This window comes from Choristoneura fumiferana, chromosome 11, assembly GCF_025370935.1.
Source record: "Choristoneura fumiferana chromosome 11, NRCan_CFum_1, whole genome shotgun sequence".
NCBI classification, from domain to species: domain Eukaryota; kingdom Metazoa; phylum Arthropoda; class Insecta; order Lepidoptera; family Tortricidae; genus Choristoneura; species Choristoneura fumiferana.
The window spans coordinates 3,102,562-3,117,965 of NC_133482.1; positions in this window are offsets into that span (position 1 = coordinate 3,102,562).

A 15,404-nucleotide genomic window follows, 5' to 3' on the forward strand; every position below is an offset into this window, starting at 1 on the left:
TCGCTTCGCTCGTCGTACCTACCTAATTTTTTCTATATAAATATAGTACAACTAGTGAATACTTTATTTATCAACAAAATACTAACCTCTAAAATACGGGCAGACGTCCATGGTTTTTTTCACATTGGCCACAGAATACGTTTGATTCAACATAAAAGAGAACGGAGCTGATGTTCAAAAAGCTTCTTTTGCACTTCTATTTTGAATTCAATCACTTAGTTTCAGTTTTAAAGATCAATTTTGTTGCGACGGCCCGACATTTTTCACGCGCTAAAACAAACACGACCGGTCAGCTGGTCACGGCCGCCATTGCATACGCAGCGCCACCAGTGGCAAAAAAGAACTATTTTACGATGTTGCCCGGTATAGAGCTAGAATATCGACGAATGCGTTGCCTCTAATCGATCTGCCGTATTATTTCTCAGGCAACATCGGATATCCTGGCCACGTTTAGGCATATCGTGAAACGCCGCCATTTTATGATATGCCTAGGAATCTTCGTGATCTGGCGGATTTTACGATCGCGGGGCGCCGACATATCTATCCAGCCAAAACACCTAAAGCTATGGCAGACACAGATAAAAAAGTTGTCGTATATGTCGCTACGAATACTTAATAATGTCGTGTGTCGTGTTTCTTTATAACAGGTATAAAAGTATATGTGTACAGTTGAATATTTTACGTCAGTATGAACTAAAGGAACTAAAAGTTATGAGTTAAAGAGAACATTAATGGAAATTCTTATCGCACTTGCTAAGAACGAATGGCCGGTAAACAGTTCGTTAGCATGATAATGCTACGGTTAATATCCTAATGTATATTAACTGCGCAGTAACATTAACATAGTCTTAAAATTATCTTTCGAGTGAAAACTTTAAAGTTAAAACAAGTTGAACTTTGGTCTGAATCAAAATTTTACTTATAGTTTATGAGAAGGAATCTTGATATAAATCACGGCGATTAAGTTTGCTCTAAAATGTGTCAATTAATTCTAGGTGTCTAAACGATCTAATCTGAGAGTGGGCAGAAGCGCTCTCTATATTCGATGTTTTTTAGGGTTCCGTAGTCAACTAGGAACCCTTATAGTTTCATTATATCGGTCCGTCTGTTTGTCTGTCTGTCCGCGGGTAAGCTCAGAGACCGTTAGTACTAGAAAGCTGTAATTTGGCATGAATATACATATCAGTCACGCCGACAAAGTGGTATAATAAAAAAAGTAAAAAAAAATTTTTAGGGTACCTCCTATAGACGTATAGTGGGGTTTTTTTCTTGACTAACCCAATAATGTGGGGTATCGTTGGATAGGTCTTCTAAAACCATCGAAGGGTTGCTAAGACAATGTTTCTGTTCAGTGATCTGTTTGCGAAATATTCAACTTTCAAGTGCAAATTTTCATTAAAATCGAGTTCCCCCTCCTCTATAAACTGTTGGGTGGAGAAATTTGAAAAAAATCGAAATAGTAGTAAATTTATCAAATTTACAAGGAAAATTTGAGAATTATTAGTAGTTTAAGAGTAAAAGTAGCCTAAGGTAAAAAATATACCTAAACTTGGAAGATTCCGTACACAAACCCAAATCCATAAAAATATTATTTGATTTTTTCGTAATGGCTACGGAACCCTATCCAAGGCATGTCCGATACGCTCTTGGCCGGTTTTTTATTATTCTTTCTTTCAAAAGTGTTTTTTCTAAGTATATCTCTCTTTCTCTCTCTATAGTTAACTACGAACTCGGGATTCCAGCACAGCCGTATGCGAGGGAAGGGGGACTATTAATTCTCACTTAACGACTACCTACAACCACTTCTGTCAAGATTGTAGTGACAGAAGAGAAGGAAGATCAATACTAAGTTATAAGCGATTTTTAGGGTTCGTTAGGGTTCGGTCGTTCCGCGTACCTCTAAAGTAAAAGCGGAACCCTTATTGGATTACTTTGTTGTCTGTCCGTGCGTTCGTCTGTCCGTCGGTCTGTCAAGACCCTTTATGTCGAGAACGCGTGGAGATATCGACTTGAAATGAAAACCAGTACTCAAGTCTACGGTCCGTTGAAGCTGTAAAAAAATACAATTTCTAAGTAACGTAGAAAATACGGCCATTTATATCGCAAAAACGTAGACACTCTCAAGGGAATCAAAATTTGTAGGGTGTTGTCCGTTGACCTAGAGCTATGAAATTAAGACTGGATATAGTGGAATTCATACATAATATACCCACAAGTTTGTACGGAGCCCTCGGTGCGCAAGTCCGACTCGCATCTGGGCGATTTTTTTTTCTTTTGCTCAACATTGTATTTTAACTACCTAATTATATTCCATTGTTCCAGCGGTTTGACGAAGTTCTGAAATTGAAGTGCAAACAAGTTAGTCCCGGTAAGGCAAGACAAAGAGCTACAAGACTACCGAACTAGTCCGTAACTTAAACAAAACCTGTCAAACATGTAAGAGTCAGATGCAAATGAATAACGCCACACTTGCGGCGGCGGGTCTGACTGTACTCTACTATATTAATTAGGACTGACAATAACGGACGGGCATTTAACCCTCATCATCCACTGCTGGGCACAGGCCTCCTCTCAGAACAAGAGGGCTTGGGCCATAGTTTCCACGCGGGCCAGTGCGGATTGGGAACATTCAACCCATGAGGGTCAGTTTTTAGAATTTTTTGTAATGTTTTGGAACACTCATATCTATAAATCAATTGATTGATTCAAGCGTTACTTATTGGAGGTTTTTTTTATTTTATTCGACTATATGGCAAACGAGCAAGTGAGTCTCCTGATGGTAAGAGATCACCATCGCCCATAGACACCTGCAGCACCAGGGGGATTGCAGATGCGTTGCCAACCTAGAGGCCTAAGATGGGATACCTCAAGTGCCAGTAATTTCACCGACTGTCTTACTCTCCACGCCGAAACACAACAGTGCAAGCACTGCTGCTTCACGGCAGGATTAGCGAGCAAGATGGTGGTAGCAAGGTCCACCCTACCACTTGCAAAAAACCTGAACCCGAACCTGAACCTGAACTAAATATTTTCAATACATACGATACATGTACTATCAGCCAAATATGTGGTCTTCCACCCTAAAGTTGATAATCGTTTGCATGTCACAAAACAATAATGCCAATAGGCGTGTCTGTCAACTTGAAAGTTCGACTTTAGCGACATATGCATTTGATAGGAACATGTTTAAAAATCGTCAGACCACTTATTTGGCTGATGGTACTTATGTTTTAAGATAAATAACCCCGGCACTCCTCCTCATTCACATTAAACTATGCAAATATTGCACACACACGAGTACTGCCTTTTCGCAACGTAACGTTTGGCAACCTGTTTCATTTCGCAACTTTTCATTTCGCAAACTCTAAAACTGTAAATATTTCAGGATTTATTTCAGGGCCATCGTGTAGAACCCTTTAGGTTAGGTTAGGTTAGTTTTATAAAAATCCTGAAAAATTTACAGTTTCAGAAACTTTAAACAGTTGGGAATTAAAAAGTTGCGAAATGAAACAGTTTGCCAAACGATATTCGCCGAATCATTAGTAAACCCACACACAACTATCACTAATATAAAATACTGACGCGTTCCAAACTGGAGTTCCTCAATATTGAAGTATGTATCTCCTTGAATGGATTAAATATTCGGCTGATTCTTTTTTTTTTAGTTTGTAACTGTCCGATCAACATTAAATTTGTTGAATGAAAATAGTTGAACTTTTTTTACAGAAAAGTGAAATATCTGGATAAATGAAACAGGTAGTCTGTATGCCAAGAACGCAACGGCGGTTGAGTGTGTGTGTGAAACGTCATTTGCGTTGTACAGTGTTTATCCTCCTGAGTTCTGATATTTTTTTAACAAACTTAGTGCTTACTAGACGTGGCTGACCTGCTTTGTTATTTTGGATATTTTTTCAAAAATCTTACTTACATATTAGTCATTGCTATAAAGGCTATTGAAAAATTAAGGTTGAATTAGCAACTACCCTCAAAACTTCCGTAGCGATCTCTTGTAAATTAGTTTGAACAATGCGGTAGTTTCGGAAACGGTTACATTAAGCATTTATTCCTTGACAAAGTACGAGTGCAATGTCCTTTGTACAGTTTTAGTCAAGGAATTGTCCTTTGTGTAGGACTGGGAGGGTTATTTATAGGTTAGGGTAGGCATTGTTATTATTTTGAAAGAGATAGTAGTTGAGTCATGTAAGCAGTAGCCAGTTTTTTTTATTAAAGTACTTAACCATTGATCTGTCTCATGATGGTTAGTACAGGCCAAAGATGTAATATGCATTGTAAATGACAAGGGGAAAGATTTCCTGAGTTATTTGAAAAAAAAAACCTAGCTTTTTTGCACAAATAGTGCTCATAAATCTCCTTTTTACATAGTTTTTATCGTTCAGCGATAAAAAGAAAAATGCGCCATTATACTCATACTTCAAAGCGTATTTTCGAAAACTTTACTTCTTTTCCTTTTTTATCTTCACTATGCTAAAGAAAAGTACTATACCTACATACAAGGTGTTAATTAAATAACTGAAAACCAGAAAGTAGTTTGCTCAGACTCGAGAGTAGAATCGATTACACTATATTTTAAATCAGGTTGTGTTTGTGTTTTTAAATCCCTTTTTTATTATGCCCAGTCTAAAAGTTACGACTGTAACAGGCGCTAGTTAAATATTTAAGCGAGGTTGCATACTATTTCGATAATTTAATACTGGCCGGTTTGCTGTCACTGCGTGATTTTCTTCTAAAAACGTTGTTGTTGTTGTTTCTTTAAAAAAATATGGCTCTGTCCATCGGAGGACAATTTTGCCAGTGTCTAGTAGTTTTTGCCGTTGTACGGTAAAAAAATTTTAGAAAACGAAATACGAGAGGTGATGGTGGATGAACGATGAGGAAAAGGATTTTCTTCTAAAAACGTAAAAGCGCAACCAAAACGCAACTGACAAAATCAAATCATGAGTGTAGAGTTAGAAATTAAGTAGAATTACTGACTTAGCAAAATACTCCAATATCTTTTAAAATAATGAAGATAGATATTCATAGATAGATATTTTATTCTTATATTTGTCATGATTTATATAGATATAATATAATATATAGTTTTTTACTTTTCCCGCAATAATTACGCGTTCAGTTACGTGGGTGCACACTCACCGGGGTTCAGCTGAAAACCAGCGCTGCAGCTCTGGTTACAGGGCTACGGCACATGCTGAGCTGAGTCCTTTTGGCATCACACTACAGCACAATATCTCTTATGTTCCTCTCTTCTCCTATTTATGTTTTTACTGTGTTTTTGTTGTGATGTAGTGTGATTATCTTGTCAATAAATGTTGTGAGTTTGAGTTTGAGTTTGAAAATAAATTCAATCAACTTACTTACAATTAAAAAATGTTTTTGGGATGCTGAGGTTTTCAGTTATTTAATTAACACCTTCTATACACCTCATCTTACATACAGCTTTGCTCTGCCTTCTATTTTATAATAATACTATATTAATCGCCTATAAGTACTCTATTCCAACGACAGACGAAAAAACTTACTATGGACAACCTTTCGCATGTATCTCTCAACGTCATTCTAAAACATGATACGACAAATTTTATTGCCTTGAGTGACCACTAACAGCCCATACTTTGGAAGTTTGTACTAGAGCAAATCATAAACAAGTGCATCGGACAAAATATATACTTCTTCAATGTTCGTTTTTTTCGCCTGCCGAGGTACCTAACCTAATGTATAGTCGACCAAGAAATTGAAAGAAAGAATGGTTTATTTGGTTCCATCGGTACCACCACCGTACAGTAATAAGACTAACACACTAAGGGGCTGTTTCACCATCCATTGATTAGTGTTAACTGGCGGTTAGGTGTGATGCCGTCTGTATTTTGTTTTGTTCGAATAGACGGAGACGGCATCACATTTAACCGTCAGTTAACACTGATCAATGGATGGTGAAACAGCCCCTAAAACACTAAAACTAACAATAAAAACTATGTTACGGTAATACTCGTAAACCAATTGGTTTACCATCCTCAGGGTTAATGTCATTTGTAGCGCTTAAAACGTCAAAGCCTATTTTCACCCAATCAGCCTTATTGTTTTATTTCTGCAGTAGAAACTGTCATTAAAATTGTTAAAGCACTTTCTTGGTCGACCATACATGCTACATACTATAACTACAGCCACTTACATGTGTTACATTACACAAAACTATCCATTAAGAAATTCAGACCATCCCAATAGTCCATTAAATTATCATCCAAGCCCATTAAGGCCGTTAAAATATATTTTCAGAGCACTTGAATTTTCACTCAACCAATTACCATTTCCCTGGAGTCCAGTCTATAAATACTTTATTCCTAGAATAAGTCTAGCCACAAAAACCCTCGGAGCTGTCGAAACTTTGCTCAAATGAATTTTATATCAGCTAAAATAGAAATAGTTTTGGTTTTTCTGCCTATTGTTTCGCAGTGGGTTTATAGGAACAGTAATCTAGAAAAGCCTATTATTGTAATTCCAACCTAGTGTGGAAGTTATTTGATAACTTTTTTAATACTGGTAGTTGCGTGTACTGTAGAATTTGAGTCTTTTTTTATCTTGTCAACCTAAAAAAAAACTAACTAAAATTACGACAAGTTGTTTTGACTTACGTTTTTTGCTAAATGATAATTTGATTACAATAGTTAAGGATAGTTATGTATTTTAATAAATTTCAAGGCACAACAGTAGGTAAAAGCCAAAGCACTGTGAGATTAAGATAGAATGGGTTTTTGTACAAAGAATAAATACAATTTACACAAATTTAAGTGAGGTAACTACCTATGATTTTTTATTCTTGCTTCCCTAAAGCGACGGAACCTACACCTTCCCCAAAAGTCGGAGCACAGAAACAACTGCTGGTCCTTGGGTGGCTTGGAGTCTAAACCATTAGACTCAGCGGACTGATGAACAACTCGGATCTCTGTAACGAACCCTGAGCTGCCTCATGGATGTGCTCGAAAGCTTTCTCCTCCGTCGTCTTCTTGTCCAATCAACATAGGTTAATGGCTCATCATCGTTACTGCAACTAAGATACAGCACGACGCTGAAGGAGTGATAGATTTCGGAAAAGTTTTTGGTCCATACATAATAATCAAAATTTTACAGGTGGTTTCACCCGAGAGGCATCTAAGTTGGCTGAAAAAATTCTCGCCATACCAGTGATAAAAGTACTGTGCATCATCATATTAGCCGTATGACGTCGATACATAGGCCATCCATAGGTTTGAAGCGGCCTGCATCCACCGTGAACCCGCGGTGTTAACCAGAGGGTCTATTGCTGAACGTTTCTGACACTCGCAATCGTTTTTGAATGCGAAAACTGTCATTCAATTGTGATCGCGAGTGTCAGAAACGTCACGCAATAGACCCTCAGGTCATCCATCCATCTAACTGGTGGACGTTCTACTCTGCGCTCACCAATCCGCGGTCTTCATTTTGATGTCACTGAACATACTGTTAGTACATGACTACTGTGTAGTTGAACAACTCGCTCGCGAGGCGGAACTTTGCGGCGGGGTAAGGTGTACCGGCTAACGAGTTTCGCTTCTGTCTAAAGTTGTCCTGTATAATTAATCTGTGACGATTATTCTCAACATCACTACTAAGGGCTACACAATAAAATCCTAAGAGGGTTCGTGTTCGATTGAAAATGTGTTATTCATTTCGTAGTTGCTTGTATTAGTTGAGAGAGCTGCAATTCGGTTCGCAAGTTCGGTTGCAGGTGGTAGGACCTTGTGCAAGGTCCGCCCGGATTGCTACCACCATCTTGCTCGCTAATCCTGCCGTGAAGCAGCAGTGCTTGCACTGTTGTGTTTCGGCGTGGAGAGTAAGACAGCCGGTGAAATTACTGGCACTTGAGGTATCTCATCTTAGGCCTCTAGGTTGGCAACGCATCTGCAATACCCCTGGTGTTGCAGATGTTTATGGGCGGTGGTGATCTCTTACCATCAGGAGACCCACTTGCTCGTTTGCCATCCAATCGAATAAAAAAAATCGGACAGCAGGTAAATAACAGGGGCAAAGCTTACTCATTTTTTAAAGGGCCGGCTGTCCGTAACTCTGTTTATGTCATGGATGTCCATGGGTGGCGGTGATTGCTTTCCATCAGGTGACCTGCCTGCTCGTTTTCCCCTAATAATTATAAAAAAACGGGCAAGTGCGAGTCGGACTCGCGCACCGAGGGTTCCGTACACATTTATAGGTATGTAAGTAAACGGGAATCGTGACTTGAAGATATTTCTCGCTTTTCCAAGTGATTTAATACATCCAGTGTATGCAGAGCCCTACTCTTCAGCAAAATGTACGCAGTGTGGGATCAGATTATATTGGTAATTGATATTTACAGACAGACGAAAAATCAAGATTTTCAGACTTTTCTAGTTGGTTGTATTATAATAGCTACCTTCATACCAAATTTCAAGATTCTGAGTTCACGGGAAGTACCCTGTAGGTTTTGATTGCCTTGCGAGTTTCTAAAAGTTGCGGAAATTTGCAGCATAAACGGCTGCATCTTTTGATTGCGTTGGCTTAAAAGTTTCACACACACAGCTCCAAGGGACAGTAGACCTTAGTATTTGGTATAAATTTCAGTTTGATACCTCCACGCGTTCCCGAGAACTGAGTCTTGACAGACAGACAGACAGACTGACAGACGTACAAAAAGTGATCCTATAAGGGTTCCGTTTTTTTCCTTTTGAGGTACGGAACCCTAAAAAGGTGTCCTATCTCTTTCAGGTAATTTTGTTATCAGTGATATATAATACTGACAATATTTTTCACTTATCCATAAACAACTATGCAATGAAAACTTTTAATTATTTTCTGTAAAATGTATGCAGTGCACGGTCCCAAAGGAAGACCAGCGTCGTTCGTATGGGGGGCATATTATGCTGATTTGGGACCATTTCGTGACTGTGATACGTATTTTTTTACTTTTATTCTATACCTATAGTATTTTGTGTAATAATGTCATGAATAAATGTTTTTTCTTCCAACTATGCTTTAATTTCATCATAACCGCACTAAATACCGCACTAAATGCTCTAGAGCAGAAAAAATGTATGAAAATCCTTTATTTCATTGTTTTAGATTTTTTTAATTGCACCACCAAAGAGGTAACACAAGTATTTTTGCTATAAAATAACCCTGCATAGTGTAAAAAATCTATGTTAGGTTGCTCAACCCGACGGTCTTATGAAATTTGACAAATTGCGTACAAAAAATTGTTGCTACCGATTCTACCAAAAACCGTAAGTAGCCGTATATTTAAAAAAAACTTCGTGTGTTTGGTTGGCCAACCTGGCGCCCATCCGAAATTTGGCAAATCGCGGGTAAAAATATCTGCTACTGGCTACTAACTCTGCCAAAAAAAAGTAAGAAATTAAAAAAAAAAATTGGCGGGAACCTTGCGAATTTTCCGTCCGTGGACATTTTTTGAGAGTGCGAATGTTAACTTACAAAAAAGGAATCATCGATGTCATGTTTAGCATGAGTTTTTTTATCGTCTACTAATTCCTGTAATAGTTGAAAGAAAAGCAGATTATGCACCTCGCATTAAGTAATTTATATTGCCTTCGTGCTTTTTAAAATCGCGTTTATTAGCGTATTAATCAAGATATACAACGTGTTTTTTTTTTGATATCCGTTGACTTCGGCATACGACTCAATTCATTGATATGAACTACCTGATACCTAATTAACTTTTTCGCCAAAATTAAAAAAAAAATCGAAAAAAGAAAAAAATTGCTTCACATTTATTGTTAATTGTTAAATTGTAAAATAAACAAACTTGGAAAGTGACATTGACGTAAGTAACACATAAGAGAGGCATCAAAAAACCACATATTTAACTTTCTTTTGCTAAATACTACTACTAATAATTAATAACCTTAATTCTTGATTATCTTTTAAACAGTAACAGTTAGGCCATTAGTGTCTTAGATAAATTAACTTCATTTGACCTGTAGATTGTACCCTTAAACTTAACGGATATCAAAAATAACACGGTGTATAAAACAAACATACTTAAACTCTCACACTCATTACTGATTACAGCTAGAGGCGTTTACATACAAAGTCTAAAGCAGCTGACTTCGCCGAATAAGGCCGTAAGCATTGTATGGCGAACGTATGCGAAGTACTGCCGCTACGTGGCCTCACGTTAAGCTGTCTTAGTTTCAATGTAGTTTTATTAAGGCACGTTGTTTGATACTAAGAAAACTAGAACTCGAATTCGTATGAATAGAATCCAATTTTTTATCATAGCTATGCAACCACATTTGTGTATAGTCGAGTTTCGACTTGCAAGAAAAATCGTGCAAGTTGCTTAACATTGCGAAGCTCCATTGACTACTACCCCGAAACAAATGAATTTATTACTTATTATCATTATTACTACAAACTTGCTGGCTTTATGACTTCGCAATGTATGCAACTTGCACGATTTTTCTTGCAAGTTTTAACTCGGCTTATGACAGCTAGGTCTTTCTAACGTATGCCAGTTATTGTGACTGGTTACATCCCGCTTATATTATAAATGCAAAAGTTTGTAAGTCTGTTTGCTTAAGAGAAGTTTCCCTGTCGGCCGCGCGGCCGGGGTAGGTATTCGTTTGGGATATTGCTGTCTTTATCGCTCGTGACATAAGCGCTCGCAGCCGCCCCTTCCATGCCTTCCGCAACAGCTGTAGGCTTTTCAAGATTTGGGCGGTTGAATTTTGAGTTTCATTGTCCTCATATTAGGTATACGAAAAGTATAGCACAGAAATCAATTAGGTACGTCTAGTCCATACTTACAAAATTTCATATATTTCTGTTGCCCAGCTTTCAAATGAGACCGGGACTACGTTTGTATGAAGAATGGAACGAAGAGACTTCTCTTAAGTCTATACAGCGGTAGACGTGAAAAACCAGCGGAACCAATTTAGATGCGATTCGGTAACCTATTTCGGTATTTAAAGGTACCGAGTTTGAGTCCCGGGGAAGAACATAAGATAGTTTTAATCCCGCAAAAATTGCCAAGTTCCGGCGGAACAGCGATAAACGAATTATACGCGGACAGAGACGCGGGCAACAACTAGCAAGTAACTAAAATGAGCCAATCACAAATAAAATTGTAACGTCTAACAAACCTCCCGATACTAACGCCATCTAGCGATATTTAAATAACCCTTATTCAAATTTGAATCAATGAGGGCTATCGTTTTTTGTCTCACTAGATGGTGCACTGTTGCGTGAGGTTTGTAAGTATGGCTTTCAAAGTCTGGTATTACGGGCGCGAAAACAAAGTTTTAATAAAATCATATTTAATACACTTTAAAACCGTACCATAAAATTATCGAGCATGCCACAGTGTTGCATAGTCCCCGTTTTGTTCGGAAAAAAGGGAGGACAAAGGTTTCCAAAAGACAAAACTGTCTCAAAACACAGACATTCATTGCCCCGGAACGCATATTTGCCATAATTAATTTAAGATATTGCAAAATATTCACAAAATTATTCTAATTATAAATAAACCCGCGTAGCTCACCCAAAAACTATGAGATTTGACATTTCGGAGACCTCACTCTACACTAGCGCCTCTAGTGGCGAATTCATACGCGATAGTCCTCATTGAGTACTTTTCTAGGTGAAAGAGATATTATTCTATATAGATCTATTTAATTCGTCGGATAAATTATTATCACAGCCATGTTTTTTTGTTATGAGGATCCTGTCTATCTGTCTGTCTGTCCGTCCGTCCGTCCGTCCGTCGTCTGTCTGTCTGTCTATCTATCTATCAGAAAATATTGGACACTTATTTGTTATTTTGTCAAAAAATTGAACACGAGCTTTACAGTGAAGGAAAACATCGCGAGGAAACCTGCTCACAACTGCGAACCAATTCAATGGTGTGTGTGAAGTTCCCAATCCGCACTGCGCCCGCGTGGGAACTACGGCCCGAGCCCTTTAATTCTGAGCGGAGGCCTATGCCCAGCAGTGGGACGTATATAGGCTGGGATGATGACGATGACATTTGGCCGCGTTTCCAATGGTAGTGGTGCCAGTACGGCAGGCTATGCAGTTTTATTGCGAGCTTTAATTCAAGCTAACGTTTGTACCGTTAACAACCGGGTGTTGCCCAAAAGTGTTGTATTGTTAGTGTTATACGACAAGATACAAGGGGCGGGTAAAGGCGGGTCTTGGGATACGCGGAGCGTGCAAGAAATAAATAAAGTCTTAAGTTAATTTAATCTCTCTGTGTGTCCGTAACAAGAGTGTGCAGGTCATAAAAGAGCTTCAACAATGTAGATATTTGTATGAATAATACGAATGTTTGTTCTCGGGTCTTGGATGTTCAATATGTATTTATCTATATAAGTATGTTTATCCGTTGCCTGGTATCCATAGTACAAGCTTTGCTTAGTTTGGGACTAGGTCAATTGGTGTGAAGTGTCCCATGATATTTATTTAAATAATAGTATCTAATTTTAGCAAATAACAACAACCCAGCAAATTATTAGAGAAAGAATCCTCATGCATGTTTATGACTTTAAAACAAAATCTGCAGAGTGCCGCAAGATACAACGCTTTTCCAGAAGTCATGTGAGTTCATGCAGAGCTAATGTCATACAGATTCAACTTTCAGAAATATCACATAAAATGCTGACGCGTTTCAAGATCTAACTAAACAGTATTAGTTCACTCACAAAGTTACACACATGTGTCACATAGAAGTACGAGTAGCTGTCATGGTGGCATCTAAGTGGAGTAGAAAACTAAAACAAGTCGTAGTTTATGAAAATGACACCCAAGGGGCAAAGCCCCTAAAACAAGTTGTAGTTTACAAAAATGATAGCAAATAACAAAGCCCCAAAGGTCCTTAAATTCCACATACATTTTGACTTAATAAAAGCGTGTCAAAATCGCTTATCGCTCTGCTCATTGCGGCCCACCCCTTTACTATTATAGTACAGACCACGTACATTGGTCGGTAATTCTCCAGGGTTAGACTACAGCTGTCTAGGCGAAGTTTAGTGCTTGTAAAACAAACCATCTGAATATTGGCTGGTTCATTTGATTTTACGGGTATTAGTATTTTGGGAGTAAATTACTAGTAAACTTATGTGTACTCGTATATTTATCACTAAAGTAAAGGTTAAGTGGACTGGCCATATATCTGCCGATAACCTAACCAGCAAAAAGTTGGAAAACCCCCGACTTTGTCACTTTAAAGTTCGATATCTCAATAAATAAATAAAATAAATAAATATCACGAGACAATTCACACCAATTGACCTAGTCCCAAAGTAAGCTTAGCAATGCTTGTGTTATGGGTACTAAGCAACGAATAAATATAATTACATAGATATAGATACATACTTAAATACATATTAAACACCAAGACCCGAGAACAAACATTCGTATTTTTCATACAAATATCTGCCCCGACACGGGAATCGAACCCGGGACCTCTCAAGCTTCGTAGTCAGGTTCTCTAACCACTAGGCCATCTGGTCGTCTAATCAAATAAATAAACCGCGTTCAAATCGGTCCACCTCGGTTCCCTGTAATTTGATTTCTTTTTATCCATTTTTTGGGATTTAGTATTACTACACACACACACACACACACACACGCACACACACACACACACACACACACACACACACTTTGTAATAAATATGTTTGCTATAGGTACTATTTAGCATACTTAAGCGATGAGCTATGAAGGAATTGCCTTAAAATTGACACAATTCCTAAGTTTTAGTAGATTTGTACACAGTCGCCAGCACCAATATCTGACACAAAGCGTGCATAAATATCTGAGACGAGTCTATTTCTAGCCTAGAAATTCTAGGGCCGGACGTGACAGATATTTTTGCACGCTGCGCTGTAGCAGATATAAATGCAGGTGACTGTATCTCATAAAATCATACTTTTAATAAATAACTCAGGAGACGTTACCATGGTAAAAAACAAGCTATGCTAAAAAGTTTTTTTTTATTCGACTGGATGGCAAATGAGCAAGTGGGTCTCCTGATGGTAAGAGATCACCACCGCCCATAAACATCTGCTACACTAGGGGTATTTCAGATGCGTTGCCAACCTAGAGGCCTAAGATGGGATACCTCAAGTGCCAGTAATTTCACCGGCTGTCTTACTCTCCACGCCGAAACACAACAGTGCAAGCACTGCTGCTTCACGGCAGGATTAGCGAGCAAGATGGTGGTAGCAATCCGGGCGGACCTTGCACAAGGTCCTACCACCTGCAAGCAAACCAGCTGCAAGTTAATTGACTCTTACAATATAATACAATGACTTTTTATTGTAGGTACTCTTTTAGGTATTTCTAATTTACTTTGTTTTGCTAGCTTTGATAGTCATCAAAGTCCATGACGACTTATTATTTTATGTTACTAGCTTAAGATAAAAGTACCTGGGCGATCGAGCTTTGCTCGGGCTATAACTCGATGGTAAAATGTTTTCCCAGAGATAAGACCAAGCTAGATCGATTTGTCATCCACGACAACCCCAACATACGAAAATTCATCGAAATCATTGGAGCCGTTTCCGACATTCATAAATATATACACAAGAATTGCATGTATTAGATTAGATAAACAGATAGATAGAAAGATTGATAAAACTATTTTGACAAGCGCCTGTGTAATGTACGTCGGCAATGTCACCGGTCTACATCTTGTCTGAACCAAGCGAAAGGCTTTTGTGTCCCATCAACCGCGTTACACGGGGTGAGTGTGGAAATTAGTGCAATTTAAACACCCCTGCCAAAAGGGTGCATACTGACTTGACGTGTATTGTTGTGTCAGGTAGACTGTGTTTTGTTTTTAACCCCCGACGCAAAGAGGGGTGTAATAAGTTTGACCGCTATGTGTGTCTGTCTGTGGCACCGTAGCTCTTAGGGTGGACCGATTTGAATGAGGTTTTTTTTATTTGAAAGCAAGTTTTCTAAGGATGGTTCTTATATAGACATGTTTCATCAAAATCGGTTCAGCCATTTTGGAGATATTGAACTTTGAAGTGACAAAGTCGGGGGTTTTTGTTGGTTAGGTTAGTGTTTTGTTAATCTGTGTATTGTTATGTATACAGGTGGGCCATGTAACAGGAGCAAAAATTAAACCACAACTTCAACTCTTCATCTTGAGCTAATTTAGTTCTACAACTTTTGAAAATAGCTTGCGTTATGATTTTTATTTGTTACGTGACAGGCTATGTCATTTAGGCTATTGGATGCCGCATATTGTCAAAAATAAATATCATGGGGGATTTCGCGCTGTCATCGTTCATCCACCATTACGTCTCATATTTCGTACAACGGCAAAGCCTACTAGACACTGGCAAAATTGTCCTCCAATGGACAGCGC